The sequence below is a fragment of the Lepisosteus platostomus genome, chromosome 14 (genome assembly GCF_059453375.1).
Source record: "Lepisosteus platostomus isolate fLepPlt1 chromosome 14, fLepPlt1.hap1, whole genome shotgun sequence".
NCBI classification, from domain to species: domain Eukaryota; kingdom Metazoa; phylum Chordata; class Actinopteri; order Semionotiformes; family Lepisosteidae; genus Lepisosteus; species Lepisosteus platostomus.
In genome coordinates, this window is record NC_142624.1 from 41,581,516 (window position 1) to 41,600,043 (window position 18,528).

The window sequence follows — 18,528 nt, forward strand, 5'->3', positions numbered from 1 at the left end:
TATTTAGTTGTGACCTAAAGCATTTTATGACACAAAATGTCATTTCAGATATGAAAGGGATGTTTGATTTGTAGAAAGAACTTGTTAATAGGTTTTAATGAGCTGTGTTTTGGTACGATGATGATATATTAATCTAATTTTACTGGGAGTGTTGATCTGATATTCTCCTTGTAAAACCTCTGTGCAGTATTTACTATGTGACATGTACTAATATAAACAACTGCTTTTAATTATGCTAATAGTGAGAAACACTCTTTGGAGTACAGTCAAGGAGCTGCTTGGAGCAGTAGGTTACCACATATTGTTTCATGCCTAGAACATCAATACTTTATTCCAATATAGGAGAATGGTACAGTATTATCAAACTGATTTAAATTTTACATGATAAAATGATATGGCTATAAAGTGACCACTGTTCAGGAAGCCGTTTCACACAGTAGCTGAGAGAATGTCTTATAGAAATATCTACAGAAATGTTTATAAATGTCTTATAAAGTATGAACTGTGTTTTTTCTAAAGTAAATTAAATTCGCAACTAACCTCAGCATTGGACAATGCTCACCTCCTAGGCTCCGTGGAAGTGGAGCAATGGGTCATGTGGGCTTCAGATCATCAGGGTGAAGTATGGAAGGAGGCGCTTCTGTAAATGTGAAGGACTGTTAGGATGCCAACTTCCTCTAGACTCGACAAGCACAGCTCTGTCAACAAAGTCCTCAATGACAGAATAGGCGGAAGAAGGTGTACCACCTGGAATAGGCTGTTCTAGTGGACACAGGATACAGTGGTGAATTCCCAATTTGCCAAATGTTAATGACTGTTTCACACAGTGTCAGCTGTAAGGAAATGCCCCACAGCTGAGGGACCATGAAACCCAAAAAAATCATTAATAACAAACTATAATCATGTCTGTGTTAAAAGACACCTGGCATATAACGTTTAAAGCTATATAATATTTTGATCTGTAATTATATCATTCAGATGAAGCAAGTCCTTTTGTTTCTTCACGGTCATAGACCTACAGTATCAAACAATAACAATTCTCTGTTATACAGTAGATCTGAAATATGGATTTGAAAATGTATGAATTGGTCTTTACACAAATATAAACACATTTTATTAATAAATGAAAGCTTTACAGAATGGGTTGTAAGAGTTTGGAACAGGCTCTTTAGATATGTTGTTGAAGATAATATCTTGGGTCAGTTAATCCCATTCAAAGCAATCAAAAGCCTTCTCATCATCTAAAGAAAGCACTGTGCAAGAGCATAGTGGATAAGGGGCCCGAATTGATCCAGAATATGGAACAAATGCAGTCAGTTCAGCCTCTGTGAATTATCTAGTGATTAGTATATGACAAATTTAAATTGGTTTGTCACAGCTCATAGAAATTGACATCATGAAGTATTTTCAGGTCATTATGAACTTTTCATTCTGTGCTCCAATGCAACATCTCCCCTGTTTGTGATTTAATTAGAGGTCAGACATATTTAAACATTTTAAGAACAATATTTGAGTAAAATCAGTTTTTTGAGCCACTATGGACTTAGAATTTAATAAAGCCATTATCAAAGAATCTGTATTATAATTAAATGTTTTTTTTCCATGGCACACAGACTTTCTTGTAGTTCCATTTATAACAGTTGACAATAGGTTTTGAAAATATTAAATCTACAGGGCCGTAATTTGGGTAATAAATACATTTAATAACAGAAAAAAATAACATATATAAAAACATATTAATTCAAGCATCTTTTTTTGTCATGTGTATATACTGATACATAAAAGAAATGCAACTCTTAGGTCTATAAGACCCTAGAAACCTCAGGTCTAATAGAATTAATCATATTTTAATATAAATTAGATTCTGTGTTTAAATATTTTAAACACAGATACCAAACAAAACTACAGAAAATGTGAGCACAAATAGAGATCAAAGGTTCATTAGAGCTTTTCAGTATAAAACGCGACACTGTGAAATGAAAAGGTTTACAACTGGCGTAACCTCAGTGAGCTTTAACGCAGTCCTGGTAGTGTTGACTCACAGGCCTGATCAGCCTCTGGACAGATATCTGTGGGTTTCCTCTCCTATGCAACGTAAGTGTGCTGGCAAAGGTTGGTCAGTCATGTTTATCTCCTGTTGATTTTTGTAGCACGTTAGTCCCACAGATGTCTCATTTGACATATGTCAGGAGATAAACCTAACCACAGCAAGAACTCAGCATTGCATTCTGATGTAATGCAATTGCAATACTAGCTCTATGTGGTCTTGCATTGTGTTGCTGAAAAATATGTATTTCCAGATTGAGTTTTAGAAAGTATTGTTTGAATGAATCACTAAGTGGAAAGATTGCTTTCAATCGACACCAAAGCTGTTCTGTTAAAAGAGATTGCTTCCCAACGTGCACAAAGCTTGACCAATACAAATGCCAACATAATCCCCATCTAAAGGCCTTCACACATGTTGTCTTCTATCAGGTCTATCAGGTTGGAAAACAAAAATTTTCTCCAACTCTCTACCACCACTTCAAGGTTTGCTCTCTAATCCACAGAAGATAGTGATTTTCTCTCTATCAGTATGCAGATCATTTTCTTACATGTGACGAGCAATAGTCATATTATGTGTGGATTATTTCTTCCTGTACTTCCTCATACTAATTCTCTGCAGTCTGAAAACAATTGTATAGATGGAACAAAACAAATGTGATGGACCTAGTATGATGTGGTGACCCTTTGTCTCAAAAGGAACATTGTGGGTCAGAGAACAGAGTGCTCATGCCACAAATCTATGACCAAGGACCGAGACTTGCTGCTGCATAGTAAGCTAAAATTGTAGTTTTGAACAGTGTGATTTTACAGCAATTTAATCATTTAATTTTCTCTGTGAGGGAAGCCTCACATTCCATTTTCTCTGGAATAGTCTACTGATTGTTGAAGTGCAAAATGTCATTCTCTGCACAACTTCTTTCTCAGAAAGGTTGCCTTCTATCATTCTGATAAACAACCAGGCAATCTTCTTTACTTAAGCAAGGTACTTAAGGTACATGTACTGTACAAGTTACATATTTCTCTGCTCTTGCACTAATTAGAATAATGCTTTTATGTATTACTAATATGCTCTTAATCAACAAAAGTTGATTTCTAAACAATTTCTAATTGTTATAGTAAATTAAAGCCCTCACATTGCAACACGAGTAAAATGTGATCTGCAGATGTTGGCAGAAAATGATTAAAGAATCAGGTTTCATTAATGTTTCATGGTTTAACAAGGTTCAGGTGGGACAGAACCTATTTTTCAGCTTTTTTACCTTAGTTTTCTTTCTCGGTTAACTAATTTTGAATTCAGTATATATTATTATGAAATGTAGACGTGGCAGAGCCATATCAAATTAATTTCCTTCAGCATGAATCATTCAGATAATTCTGCAATAATAAATGCAATAAAGCGTTTAGAACAGAAAGATTTTCTGTGTAAACAAACATCATGAGGTTGGCTCAGACTGTCTGCAACTGAGACAGTCTGATTTAAACCTTATCTTAGAAAAATCCAAACAAAACTGTAGATGAAAACACATGTGACATTAATACTTTAAGTAGTGTTTTTCCTGTGAATTAATTTTCTTCCTTGCTATATGCATGTGTACTGTAACTGAGTGAACTGTAGGCTCAGCATCCTAGTTGATACTCCTTATCTCTACCTTGTTTCTGCAAAAGCACCCATCAAGCCACAACACTGAATAACAATGTTGATAATAACAGATATTGCTGTAAGGTTTTGCCCTGTAATTCTACCTGATGGATGCTAATGATGCTAAAAGACTCCATCAGTGACATCTCACTCTTATCTTGATGGATACAGGCTGCATCACTGAACCATTATCACCAGCCTGTCATCATTAACATCAGTGTGCTCATGGAGCATCAAGCCCATTGAAACACATCAGTGACTGTGAATTATTTATCTGTGTGGTTTCCTCGGACATAGTGGAAATAAAGTATTGCACTACTGAATTCATACTAAAATGTATTACTACATGTTCTACATGTAAATAGATAGAGATCCCTGCTTCAAATATATACATATTGGCATTTTTTATTTTGTACCTTATATTCATAAGGGTCCTTGCTCTTCAGAGGGGATCACTGGTTTCTGAGAGGAATTGCAGGTTCAGATATCTGGTACTTGTGCTTGACTGAGGAGCCAGTGGTTCGAAGCTGCAACCTGAAGGATTATGACTGAACAACTCTAATTCAGGATCCTCCCTTAAATTGAGAACCTAAGTAACCTTCCATTTTTCGCACACTATCCACAACTCACAGTTCCCCACGTTTGCTGTTCCAGAAGATTGTACTTTCCAAAGTCTCACAAGCTGAAGGTGCTTCCTCCAGAACCAGCCTTCAGTCACACTCTGATTTAAACCGTCTACAGAAAGGAACTCAAAGTTCTACAGGAATTTGTTTTCTGTCTTCATAACCCCCTTTAGGATTATTGATAACCACATTTCTCCTCACGTTTCTATTCCTCAGTCCCTATACTTTCTCTAAGCTGCCTTCAAGAGACTATTCCTTTCTCAGCTGACTTTAAGTATTCCTTTGCTACCACTGGCCTTTTAAACAGCAGACGTACATACTCAGAGAACACCCTGCAACTGCCTCTCTTTTAACCATAAAATTTATGACTCCATGTTTCATTCTTCTCTTAGGTAGCCACAGGCTCCTGAAGTCTTGACACCCCCAAACCCCTTCAGGATTTGGACAAACCTTTGTCTTAAGGACAGGGACCCTTCTCAATAACTCTGATCCAGCCAAATGCACTTGGGTTTACCTTCATTTATATCTTGACCCTGCCTACTCAGTTTTCCCTTCAGTCTTCGCATACGTTTTGATACCTTCAGCCCAAAGCAGCAACTGCTGACACTTCCACTGGTGAACCACTGGTGAACTCTCATCACTGTTCTCAATCACGTAGGCCAGCTCCTCAGAGAGTGACCTCCAAGAAAGTAACGTCACTCCTTAACAATGAAGTAGTAATTGAGAGAGTGAACTGTGATTCTCCCCTGCCTGTTTTTCCTGTTATACAAATAATCAAGACAATGGTATAATCGATTAAGCTGATGGACGAGCAATGAACCATCCATCGTCCCTTCAGTACTGACTCTCAACACCCAAACAACCAGTGCAAACTGAGAGACTCTTCTTCCAAGAAGACTTTTCATACATAGCAACCTCACTGCCAGCTGCAGAACATGCAACCTTGTCCAAAAACCAGCACTTAAACATATGTGAATTCTCACATCTTTTTCTTGTTAAATCATCCTTAAGACACCCCAAAACACCTAACCTATCAAGGACAGTTCAGCATAAATGAATGCTGTTGTTGATGATTTCTATTTTGGAATATAAATCCTCAGGATATTGCCAATGTTCAGAGCCCAAGTACAGTCATGATTTATTGAGATTAGCAATACAGGAGGTGAAAGGTCTGTAGGTTCAGTGGGTAACCACAGTATATATTGACAAGTGGACAAGAATACGTTGTTTCTTTTCTTCTCTTTTCAGCATGGAATAAACCTATTATTTGTTTCTTTGCAGCCTACACATGCTGACACAGCTATCTCCTTGAACTACCTAACTAAAACTAAACCGTTTTCCTTGCTTTCATGTAGGTTAGATATACAGTAGCTTCAGTTTAGTTTTTTGCACTCCTGTAATCAGATTTGTGCACGTTAGTTGGTTATGCAGAAAATAAAACCTTCAATTGGAGATAGAGAAAAGATTACTACATGCTTCATATTTCAGAATTATATAAATACAGAAGGATGGCGGTGTCATAATGTTGAACAGCTTCACAGCTCATGAGTCAAGGGTTTAATTCTGGATAGGGTATCATCTGTGTATGGTTTTCATATTCACTCTGTGTTCACATACAGTAGGTTTCCTCTGGTTGGTATGGTGTCTTTTCACCTTCCAAAGACATGCTGACTAGGTTGACTGGTGTCTTTAAACTGTCAATTTGTTCTGCCTTATGCCCTGTATCTATTCGGCTTGAATCCAACTTGCAGCAGCTCTCCTTTGGAAGAAGCAGCTATGTCTGATAGATGTACACACATAAAACGGTTTCAATTTTACTTCCAGATTAAGATACAGACTTTTGTGGGATTGTTGTTATCTGTTTCCTAAAAGTCATTCATACTAAAAACTAATAGTTCTCTTTATTATTCTTTTCTTTTCTTAACATTCTGCCCCTAGGAAATTTATTGTGCATTAGCATTTGCATAAACATTATTATAATTATTCTAGTCTGCTTGTTCCATTATTACCTTCCAATATTATATTAGATATAAGCTCCCATTTTAGATTTTTCAGAAATGGTTAGGAAAGGGTGACAGCTTAATAATTGCTGTGAAGTAAAAAAGCTGAGTCCATACCTTATCTTAAACATACTTAAGTACACAATTATAATAGAATTATATTGTCATTATACTGATGTGTAATAAAAAAGTAATTTCACAATGTATTTGCATTTGGAATAGTCTACTGTTTTCTTACTCATAAATTCCAAAATTGCATGGCTCCGAGGAGAGATATTACTGGAAGGATTGATTTCTGAAATACCATGTCACGTCTGTCATTTGGTTAATGCGTATAGATATTATTTCACTTTACAGTTAATATGTAGAAAAAAAGGCACTACAGAGCAATACAAATTCATAAACAGAATTAGGTGATTACCAGCCAGGCAACTTTCCAGGACTTAAACTGCCAAAACTGGAGATCATGTTTGGTTGATCTAAGAAAATACTATTTTATTACTATTTGTACTGTTAAAGTATATGCTTTGGTGGCATGAGATGTTAAAATGATTCGTTAGGGGTATTAATGAATACAGCATTAAATATGGATTCCATACAAACTGTAGGCCCTAGTGATTTGAGGTTTATCCTCAAGGATAAACATGAACATGCAGCATGCACAGGACCTTCCCAGGATAATCATATGGTTGCTCTGATCTATGCATGATGGCAGCTGTGATGTATCCTGTTAAATATCCAGGAGGGTTGAAATATTTCTATTCCCTTAAGTATGTTCTTCTATTAATGATTTCTATATTTTTATGTGAACATTTAAAAAGAAGGCTGTACAGCCAGTGTTTGGTGAAGCACAGCAGATGAAATACCATACAAGAATGTAAGCAATAATATTAGGATGAGTAAGCCAGTAAAGTACTGTAGAGATACAGTTTCTGGATTAGACAAGCAGGTAATGGAAATTATAAATGTTTTGGATATTGTCTACAAATTTCCAGTCGAACAGATTAAAAAAATCAGTTACAGAAAAGTCTCTCTTGTAAGTAAAGCTCTAGTACATTATCCACATTGATAATTTCTGACTTTAAACCTGTTTCTCTGTCTTATAAGTACTATTAAGGGAAGACTGTAGTTTTAAATTCACAATTGGTGTACAAGGAAATATGTCATTATATTTAACCTTTCAAACCTATCTAAAAAACCTGCACTCAATAAATCTTGTTTCCTCTCTCGCTTAATAAGGTGTAGTGCTCTGGCAGCAGTGGTGGGAGGGGCTATGCACCTGTCAAACTGTAACACAGGTACCCTCAGGTGAGTTCAAGAAGGACAGATACCTCCCGTGAAGCAGAAGGGCAAAAGCTCGTTTGATCTTGGTTTCCAGTATGAATATAGACCATGAATGCATTGCCTCAGAATCCCCAGGGTCTTGGGGTGTTAGATGATGAAAAGGGCATCACAAGTACATGAAAAGACAGTTTTCTTTGGATATATATTTCCTGTATCTTCAGCCATCAAGAATAAGGCTGACATTGTGGTAAAGGGTATTGTACTATTGTGCTGGTTTTGACTCTAAAAATGCAGGAAGACACCCTGATTGACCTCTTTTACCTTGACACAGCAAGGCTGTGGGGACTGGACGAACTGGCAAAGTGTCAGTTGCTCTTAGTAATCAGATACTTATTTATAGCCATTGTTGAGAGCAGCTGATTGATGGACACAGTCCCAATAAGAGTGCAATTTAACAGTTCAAGGTTCTGTTGTGTTGAATCACCTTATTCATTCACGCGCACCTTAGTTAATAAGATGCCCTCAAGCAAGATTAAACAATCCTAACTCTAAACCATTTTTTAATACGTACAAAAAAAATCCAAAGTGATTTATTGTAGCTCATGGACACTCAATAATTACTTATGTTAAAGCACACACACACAAATATCACCTTTACTGTATTTCTGTCATGCTGAAGCAGAGGAATGAAAACGACATGTGATTGATTGTAGGAACCAAGGGCCTAACCCAAGGGAGAAACCATGCAAGGTCTTACACATAAAAACATTCATCAGTCCAAAGCCTCTTAATAACAGATGAAAATGCATGCTGTTGAAGCTTTGTGAGATCGTCTTTGTGATTTTTAACTCATCAGATTGTACCCTTTTTGTCTTTCTGTATACATACAGTATGTGCATTAAGTCCACTTTATCTTTAAATGTAAAGAACTTTAAAGTTGAGGTATAGGTATTTCTGTCGTGGGCTTTGTAAAAGCATGTGTATATTTTTCAAAAAAGGGTGAACAAAGCTTTTCTATGGTACTGCACTGCTAATAAAATACTTTGACAGAGAGAGAACCACAGTACAGTACAATTTATTTAACAACCATGACACACAACCACAGAACACAAAATACGTTCATTTCACCCTTGGGGCAATACTGTCCCAGAGAGAAACAAAGTGATTGCTGGGAGTTTCTTGCAAGAAAGGTCAAAGTTTCTGAGTTTTAAAAACACACTACACAGGACTTTCTTTCTGTGAGTCGCAACCAATCCTGTAACTGTCCAGTTCCAATCTCTTGGGAAAAATCTGCTGACAATTATAAGATCAGTAAGTTGAAGTTGACTCAAATAAGGCCACAAAACAAAGTGACATACATCTTTGATGAGAGTCAGAGAACACCAATAAATACTCTCAGTGCAGTCTGAGTATCAGAATGCTATTAATATTCTTAGTTGGTATAATTATTTTTCATCAGCTAAAATTATGATGCAACTAAAACTCTATAGATGGAAATACTATACACTAAATCAAGTGATAATGTTCATGTAGTGTATAAAGTATAATACATGGATGTAAGTAATCTCCAATATGTAGTATAGCATCCATACTAAACTGTTCTGAAAAAATACCTACTTAGGAACAAGTAAAGGTTTATTCCATGCTGAAAAGAGAAGAAAAGAAACACAACGTTTTGGATGTGGAGCCTCCTTCTTGTGTGTCTCACTTTGCATGGAATAAACCTTTAACTGTTCCTTTGCAGCCTAAGCATGCTAATCCAGTTCCCTACTTTAACTACCTACTCATGTTGGAATAGGCTCAAAAGACAAAAATCTCCCATGGTTTCAATAGAAGTCATGGGATCATATTTGCAGCCCTAAATGGATCAAAATCACATTGGTTTCCATCTTGCTTCTTTTTTAGCTTCTGGGCTATTTGTGCTCTGTTCAGCTCCAAATTGATACGTCTTTTTGGACGTCTGGATACCGGACATTGTTCCTCCTTTACCTCTTGGGGCTTTTTGGGTACACTAACCTATTTTAATCTTGATGCCCTAAAAATAAATATCTAGGGACCTCAAGGCATTTGGAGTGGTGGAAGTGCACTGCCTGATCCTAACAGCAATGTATTTACTGTCCTCCATCCTTTAATCCAGTTTGCTCTTTCACCTTGAAGTGTGACTTCCCCTGCTGGCTGCCAGAGAACTCCACCACCCACCTCTTACACCATGTGTAGGCGGTTACCCATGTCACCAGCATAAGCCCCAAGGCAACCTCACCCCGACCACTCACAGCCCTTATCTCATGGTTGTCCAGATATACAGATGTTTCCTTTGACCTCAGGCTGGGTTTTTCTGTTATTGTCTGGTTGATTAGCTGTTCTTAGGAGACCACAGCCAGAAGTCTGTTAACCTCATCCAAGAGCACGCAAACCTCAGGACCAGACACCCAGGGATTAGTGATATCACGGGCTTTGGGGTTCATAATGGATGTTATGTTCTAACAATAACCTGATCTCAAACCTCAAACAATAACCTGATCTCAAACCTGAATTCTCAAAGAATTCTGAATGTCACCAAAGCCTTAACTTTAATACAATGACCATGACTCAAACAATTAAGCTTAACCATCAAGAAACCACCTACCAACAACCAATCCAAGAACACAGTCACTACAATAAACCACAAACTGCATTTACAAGTATCAGCTGTAACCATAAACCATGACTATGAGTCTGTACTGTCAACAACAGGCTGGGAAAATGGCTCCTTTTCCACAGGCGACTGATCACTAGAAATTCTATCAGCTACCATGACCTGAGTAGCCTGATAAATCGCATGGTTTCCGTACACCTCACCAGTGGGCTTATACGCAAGGGCACCTCCACAGCAGCCTCCATGCAAATAGTGAAATTTTGACTGACGGGAGCAGTCTCTGTTCCATGGTCAACCTTGGAGCCCCAAAACTTAAGCCCCATCCAGAGTTTGTAATCAGTGAACAAATTAACTGAGCCTCTTTCGGGGAAAAGAAAACTAATCATGTCTCCTTCTCAATTTCAACTAGAGCCCAAACATTCTAATAATAATAATGACTGTTGTTGGGAAATGATACAGTAGCTGACATGGCTAAGATTTACTCCTTCATTCTAACAAGAGGGTAAGACTGGAGCTGCCCCCTTTTTTCAACTAATTCAGTGGGGAGAAATAACCTCCTGGTCTTCCCTTCCATATCAAGGGCAACCAGCTCCTTGGAAAATCCTCTCTGGGTGGTAATTAGGCATGTCTCTTGGGAGAGCTGTGTTTCTCCCTTCAGTCACCTAGCCAGCCATGTCTTAATTTTAGCCCATCTAACCTTCCACAACCACGAGTCAGCTGTTAACCTTCTACTACTGAGATTCTCTCCAAACAGGTACTCAAATTAACAGGCACTCTCTCTCTGTGTTGTTCCCATGTACAGTATTTCTTTGTAGCAGTATCGTAGCCTATGAGGCTTAGCCAAAGCACAACTATTGCTAGTTGAAAGTTTTTCCCAATACCCGCCTCCACCGATTTGAAAAACAATCAGTGAAAGCAATTTTTGTCTCGTAAGAGACCGAGCATTATGGAAGCTTATTAGTGCCACAGAGAGAGGAAAAAAATATTTTTGTGTCTCTGTCCCAGCCATATTTAAGAGATTGATAATGGGCAAAGTATGCTGTGTTGTTCCCACGTGCAAACAGATGCTCTTAACCTGTGCACACGTGTGATTTCCCTAAAAGCCCTACAAAACCACAGCACAACACAACTACAAAAACAGCTACATTATTACAAACCTTTTACACCCAACCCTTTGTTTGTTTTCATCCAGTTGTGTGTAATGTTGTCCCCCCTTTCAGTGCTTTAACAGCGCATTTAAGAATTCTGTTTTTAGATTAGATTGAGGTCTGAGCTTCAGAGGGAATAGACTTTGTAGTAATGAGTAGTGACTAACAGTCTCTTTCACAAATCAGAAGAGCACTGTTAATTTATGATGAGGACATTACTTTTAATAAAAGTTGAGAAAAATGAAAAACAAACAAAGTAAAAGTTTAAGTAAAAGCATGAAGAAACTTGAACAGAATGATTTGCTTTTCCGCTATCTATAACTTAAAGAAATGAATGCTCATTAGACACATTAATTATTCAACTTGGTTAGACTGTTGCAGAAATATTCTTTCCACACAATAATTCAGAATCCTTTTTTGTGATCACTTGTGCATGTCAATGCATCAATTAAACTGTCTTTCTTATCAAAGTTTCTCTGCAAGAATGCAAGTGCCAAAACCTGTGCCAAGACACAGTGCTTACCATTTGCATGTGATTATGATACAGGTGAGAGAGAAAATGTAACTTTGTTAATAAATATTCATTTCATTAAATTATAAACAAAACAGCATGAAATTGAACAAGATAACTGCTTGAGTCATCATGTAGTTCTCCGGAATTGAAGTGAAGTAATACTTCTGTAATATGTAATGTAATGTTTCTTGAAGTTGTAGACTTAAATAACCGCTAAATAAATAATTCTTGTTCCTGCACAAAAGTAATGCAAATCATTAATATTTTGCAGAAATGGACAATTAAAGTTTTTGAAAGTTCTCTTTGACAACAGAATTCAATCTTGTTCTTTAGCAACCCAGTCATGCAATATTAAGTTACCTTACTAAAATGATTTATGTAACCGTGTGGTGCTGCTCCTGAGAAATTGTAAATAAACATTTTAACACTATATTTACAGACAAATCTGCTATCCATGTACTGCTAAGACCAACCAACACCCCAGTTATCAAGAATTGATTTATTCTGGTTTTACAGGAAATTGTAAGATATGAATGCATCCTGTAGACAACCGTCTTCTAGAAAATGAGTAGAAACCCTCAGCAGCCAAAACAGTTTCATCTGCACACACCTGCTGGGTTAAAGCATTATATCACTTTGATTTAAATTGATAATTCAGGACATTGCAGGATACCAATCAATTGTCTGAAGTAGAAAACAAAACATTAAATCTGTCTAGAAAACATATTTTAATCACTATATTGGGTAGTAGAAGTATATGTTTGTACATGATTTCATCTCACATGTTTGTTTAATGTTAACAGTATGTAAAAAACAAATGAAATAAACAAAGGCTTCTGGCTGCTTTGATAAACCACTGTCATTATTGTGATGAATGTGCCTGTCACATAAAGGACAATTTTATCCAACTGCTTGTTTCCTGTTTTACTGTTTATGTAGCACAGTGATGCTGCCTAAGCAATGGCACTAGGCTAGAAAATTGCAATATTACTCTAAGGGAGGCCTTCATGTCTCTGCAAGCAGTAATTGTTTTAAATATTAAGGAGAATGAGACTAGAATAGACCACCAAAAATCTATAGCTATGTAGCAGGGAGCAGAAAAGGAGTCGTGTGTACTGACAGGCGTGTATTTGGTACAGCAAACTAAAACATGAAAAAGGGCTATAAATATCAGTTATTTGATTTAAACAATAGAAACATCAGGAAACAAAAGGAAAGAATAAGAAATAAAGCTGGAAGTGTCCTTTGATAGTTTAAGTCAATAGGTTCTACAAGAGAAGTTCCAAACGTGTCATCTGTAAAGGAAGAAATGTCTGACTCAGCACAGCACCATTAAAACAAGTCAACAAAGTCATCTGGAGCCAGGGATAGATCGTAGGTGGAGCTTCTGATGAAGATAGCTTACAGCTAGAATATTTTTCATATTACAGTTGGCCTAAATGGATCGGCTCTATATAGAAGAATGTTAGTCTAGCTTGTGTTTTTTAACTTAGACATATATTTAACTGTTTTTTAATATATTAATTTAAATGTGTTATTGATTGAAGGAAATAGTAGAAAGGGTTATTCAGCACAGAAGCTCATATGGATTTAAGCATATCCTCAAATGGGAATTCAGTTACTTAAGGCAACATAAATCTTCTAGTTTCCCATTTGATTTTCTGCCATAGTAGATAACAACCCATAATAAACTCCAGTGTTTCACAAAAATCTATCAGAGGGCAAATTTAGGAACAGGAGATATGGGCCCTATGCGAGGCAGTAGGTTGAATGTCTCTGAGATGATTATGTAAAATTCCAAAAGTACCAAAACCTAAACGTGTAGCACAGCTGAAATCTAGAAGTCGAGTTAGGGATTCTAGAGACGAGTATCCGATTACTTCAGAAAGGTAACCAAATCCAAACGTGAAGCAAAGCCGTAGTCCAGGACAACAGCTAGGGAAAACTAGAGCCGTGTGAGACGAAATTAGTTTCAAGGGAAAAAAGCCAAAAGGACGTTCACAGTGGAGCTCGGTGAGAAGACCTCAGTAGTGAGCCGGGACATGAGAGGAGAGAGAGGGTGTTTGGAATGGAAATTGATTGATTAGTGCGAGCGCGTTGGTGGGGAGAGGTGCTCGTGAGAATGTGGTGATGTTTAACTGTACGTTTGCAGCTTGTGACAAACTCCTCGGGACATTGATCAAAACATTGAGATTCCTCTTAGCATTAAAATGCTATTGAGCTGCATGGTAGAGCTGTTGTATTTGTATTTGTTGTATATAATTTACAAGAAAGAAAAACACAATGTATCTTTTTTGGATAGTCAAAAACTAAATATTTGGAGCAAAAATATGAATGTTTTTGGTTGTACTTTAAATTATTACCTAAGGCACTTAATTCACTAGTTTGTGTATTTTTTATTAAATTACAAGAGCAGTGTCAATTCTTTTGCAGGTTACATATACCAGAGTTCCATTTTTAGTATTTCCTACCACTCTCTTCCCATTGTTTCTGCAAGACTGAAAAAGCTTTTATATGATGGAGTAAGTAGATATACTGCAGACACAATTCACTGAGAGACTCAAAGTGTACTTAGCTGGAGCCAACATTATAGAATGGTGCTCATGTTCTTAGAAAGTGGCTTTTAGATGAAACCTTTTTCTTCTGCAGAGAAACACAGAATAGCTAAACACCATTGTTGGAAAAGAGACTGTTAGCACAGATGGATGTACAGCATATAATCTTTATCCATTAGTGCTTCAGTTTTCAAAGACACCCTGATACACTCTGATATATTTAGGCCAATCCAAAGAGAAAAAAAGCACATCAGACATTGTTGATGTACAAGAAAGTACAAACTTTATAGTTCCAGAAAACCCTAATTCTCCTGCTGTCATTATGATAATCTAAGTTAATAAGTTAAAAAAAGAATAAATTCATTATTGCATAAATGCATTTTTAATTAATTATATTACTTAGGGGAAGAGGTGTGGAGTAGTGTTTATTGCTCTGGTGTAGGTGTTAGGTATTGTATATAGGAAATACTCCTAGTGAGGTATGCTTACTCAAATTGCATAGCGTATAAAGTATAAATGTGCAGCTGTATGAATATGTACAAATATAATTAACTTTGGATAAAATTACAAAATAATTCACAATTATTTCACAATTCTGATTTTTTATGCTTCAGCTTCACTGGCTTGTTCAGAAACTGTGTGTTATGATAAGATGAAAGAAGACGATAGCAATTAATAACTTGTTCACTGCACTGTCCAGGGAAACTAGTTTATTTGTAGGCATTCTTCACTACCTATAAAAACAGCAACATGTAAAACAACTGACACTGCACTACTCAAGTAATTTAATAAAAACCTTCTAAAGAGCATTGCTGAGTGCCAGCTTGTGAATATGCCATCAATTTACACATGGACTTTAAGTCTACAGAATAGATGTGTCAGGGTAAATTAAATATGGCTTCATTACAGATATATCTGATTAGGAGAGTCCAACACATTTAGGCCAGCTGATTGTGACCAATCAGACTTGACAGAATTTCATAGAGTGTTAAGTAAAACTGTGTGAGAAAGCTGCAGTGTTTTTTGTCTTTCTTATCTAAGCCAGTCCTTTTTCCTTACTTTACTTCTCTGTGCCAATTCTGGTGTATCACGTTTGCCCAGCCAACAAGAAATGGCTCAGGAGAGTCCTAAGACTGTAGACTGCACTTTTTTTCACATCTACAGCAGAATTAATTTGGGTATTGAGATTATATCAATTTAGGTTTTTGGCAAACAAATAATTTAATCAAAATGTAGGGATACATTGCATGAAACAGATTTTTCCAAAATTAAAGAACTAACATTAAGAATTATTTGAAGCAAACATTAAAATAACTCAAATTCAAGTGTTTATGTGTTTCATATCTTTTATGTGTTTTTGCCAAATTAAAATGGTGTTGCTACTACATAATTTGAGATAAATGTAGACATTATATTTTTCCAAGTATTATTTGTTGCTGGTGATGACAGTTCTATAATGAATAATCTTAAAACTGGTGCAGAGAAAAGACCTTGAACATTACACAAAAATACTCTTGTATCAAAATTGGTAGCCTGAAGTGACAGGATATCGGCTAATTAGTGCAAACATTCAAGGAATATGCATGACATTGCTCATGGAATCTACATTATAGGTGTTTCCTACTTCAAGTCCTTAAAGGAGGAAATATCAGGTCACAATCAAGGTTTATGACCAGCTGTATGACCAATGAGTGCAATTTTCTATTATCTTCTGTCAACAATACAATTTTGAATCAATGTTATGTAATAATTTTTGTGAAGGCGATTTTGTCAACTCTTCATACTTCTTATTCAAATGATCATCTTCATTAAATTATGCAGATACTGGAAATGGATTGGCTGTGATAAATTCCTTGACCCATGCTTGGTCTATTTGTGCATAAGAATGAGAATTTTAAATAGGCTTCACGAATCCATCAAATCTTAAAACTGCTTTTGTCTGCTTTTCATGATGCCATTGTAAGGAAAGGTATTCTTTTTGTCAGTCATTTCTATAATAATTTTCATAGTAGGCAGAGACTATCATTTATTGCATCTATTGTTCTTATATTTTTTCTGTTAAAGACTATTTGGTTGTCAAAATTAAATTTTTCTTTGTCATATTATCTTTTCAGATCTTCTACTGTTTGGTACTAATTATAAGTTATTCCAGTTCTTTGTTCCTCCTGCTTTGTTAAAACTGCTACGTAAATATACAATGTGTTTGCTGGATCTTTTTCATTTAATGCATATTATAAAGTCCTAAAGACATATTTGTCCCTTTTGTCATTTAACTAATGCGACTACAACTCAATGAGTCTTACTGGTTGCCCTTACCATGTTTGCCTTTTACTTCAGGACAGTAAAAGAAGATCATTGTTTGAGTGAACCTGTACTTGGCCAAATGTACCTCTGGAACCTGAAATATTTACATCAGTCACGTGGGTCTGCCTTTTCTCATGTTTGTTAGAGATTTAGTAGTTCATTGCCACTGTGTATAGATGTATTAGAACTTGGAATTTTGATATCTTTAAATAAATCATGGGTTTTCTTTCATGCTGCTTTAATATTGTAAAAATATCTAAGTTTAAGAACTTTCAAAATTGTTCACGTGAAATGGACATGAAAATAAGAAAACTGAGACAGCAATCACATTTCTTTTATTAAAGCTTCTGCACAGGTTTGTTTGCTTTGATATGATTTCCGTCCAAGTCCATTTCTAGACACAAGATTTTTGCTGAACAGGCTAGCCACTCTTTTCACCTGAGCTATAATAGTGAAGCAATTGTCTATTTTTCTTCTGTTTCTTTGTATTCTGTCAGCATAAACATCTTAGAAAAATGCATGTGCCTTTCACAGACATCTTTGTCAGAGATTTAGTGATGCGTGCCTTTTTGTATAGATCAGAAAATTCACTTTTTTATTTTTTCTATTTTTTACTAAATTACGGCGACTCATCCAGTGCTGCTATTGGGTAAAGAAAATCTATTGAAGCAGTGGCTTGAGTCAAGTGTTAACTGAAGCACACAGGTAGGGTTTTTGCAGGAGCTGTTGATAACAGCTGTGAGTCTTCATAGAGACTGTTAGAAGTCTATCTCAAAGTAACTCAGAGGATCTTTCACACTATTGCCTTTTCTTTCAGGATACTATTATCAACATCTTTTGTTGAATAAAAAAGACTAAAAGCTAATACTTTTAGTGCTCTTCAAAAATTCCATTCATGCTATGGATGCTGGATACTTAAAAAGCTGGGTTAGTCAGAAATTTTAACACTATTTACTAGTACTAGTATTGACTAGTACTTTGGATAAACTGTCTCCCCTTAAAACATGATGAACTTCCTAAATATATCTCAGGTACAATCAGCTGGGAATTTTGAAGTTCATTTTTCTGTTATTAACAAACTCATTAAAGTCCCAGATAACTCTGATCTATATTCCACCCCTGACCTCTGTCTTAGGTTTTTGCAATTCTTTTAATTCAAGATTAATGCTCTAAGTCTACATATATCTGAATCAAGCCTTATCCTTGTTCCTGATTTTCCATCTACTTGAGGTCAGCTTTTTCCAGTGAAAATCCCACTGTACCATATTCTTCTAAATTAAGCTTTGTTGATTCAGATCAACTTATAAAAGTTATTAACAGTTGTAAAACAACCTCTTGTTAACTAGATCCCATCTCTTTGCTGAAAACTCGCCTGCCAGACAACTGCCAATTAATTATCAATATTATCAACAGTTATCTTTTCATGGGAGTAGTCCATACTGCTTTAAAGACTGCATCAATCACTCCTATTCTCAAAAGCCTTGTTTGGATTCTTATATAATGATGAACTATAGACCAATTTCAAATTTACTATATCTATCTAAGATTTTAGATGTGGTTATACATCAATTACAGGCTCACATAATAGCTAATGATCTGTTTGGACTATTTTAGTCCAATGTGTACCTTAATCGTAGTACCAAAACTGCGCTTGTCAGGGTTGTGAATGATGTGCTTGTTTCGTTGGATTCCTGGGCTATAAGTATTCTTATGCTCCTTGATCTTAGTGTATCTTTCAATACAGTTAATCATTCTTTGTTGCTCAAATGCTAGTAAATAT

General features: G+C 36.1%; 1 protein-coding gene and 1 pseudogene across 1 annotated transcript in view; one reads left to right on the top strand and one right to left on the bottom strand.

Moving 5' to 3' along the window:
- The window catches only part of LOC148649523 (rac GTPase-activating protein 1), a 231,463-nt gene that overhangs the window by 67,469 nt on the left and 145,466 nt on the right, over nt 1–18,528 (bottom strand). The gene's annotated exons all lie outside the window — the stretch shown is intronic.
- On the top strand, nt 11,033–11,164 carry LOC148649524 (U4 spliceosomal RNA; annotated as a pseudogene).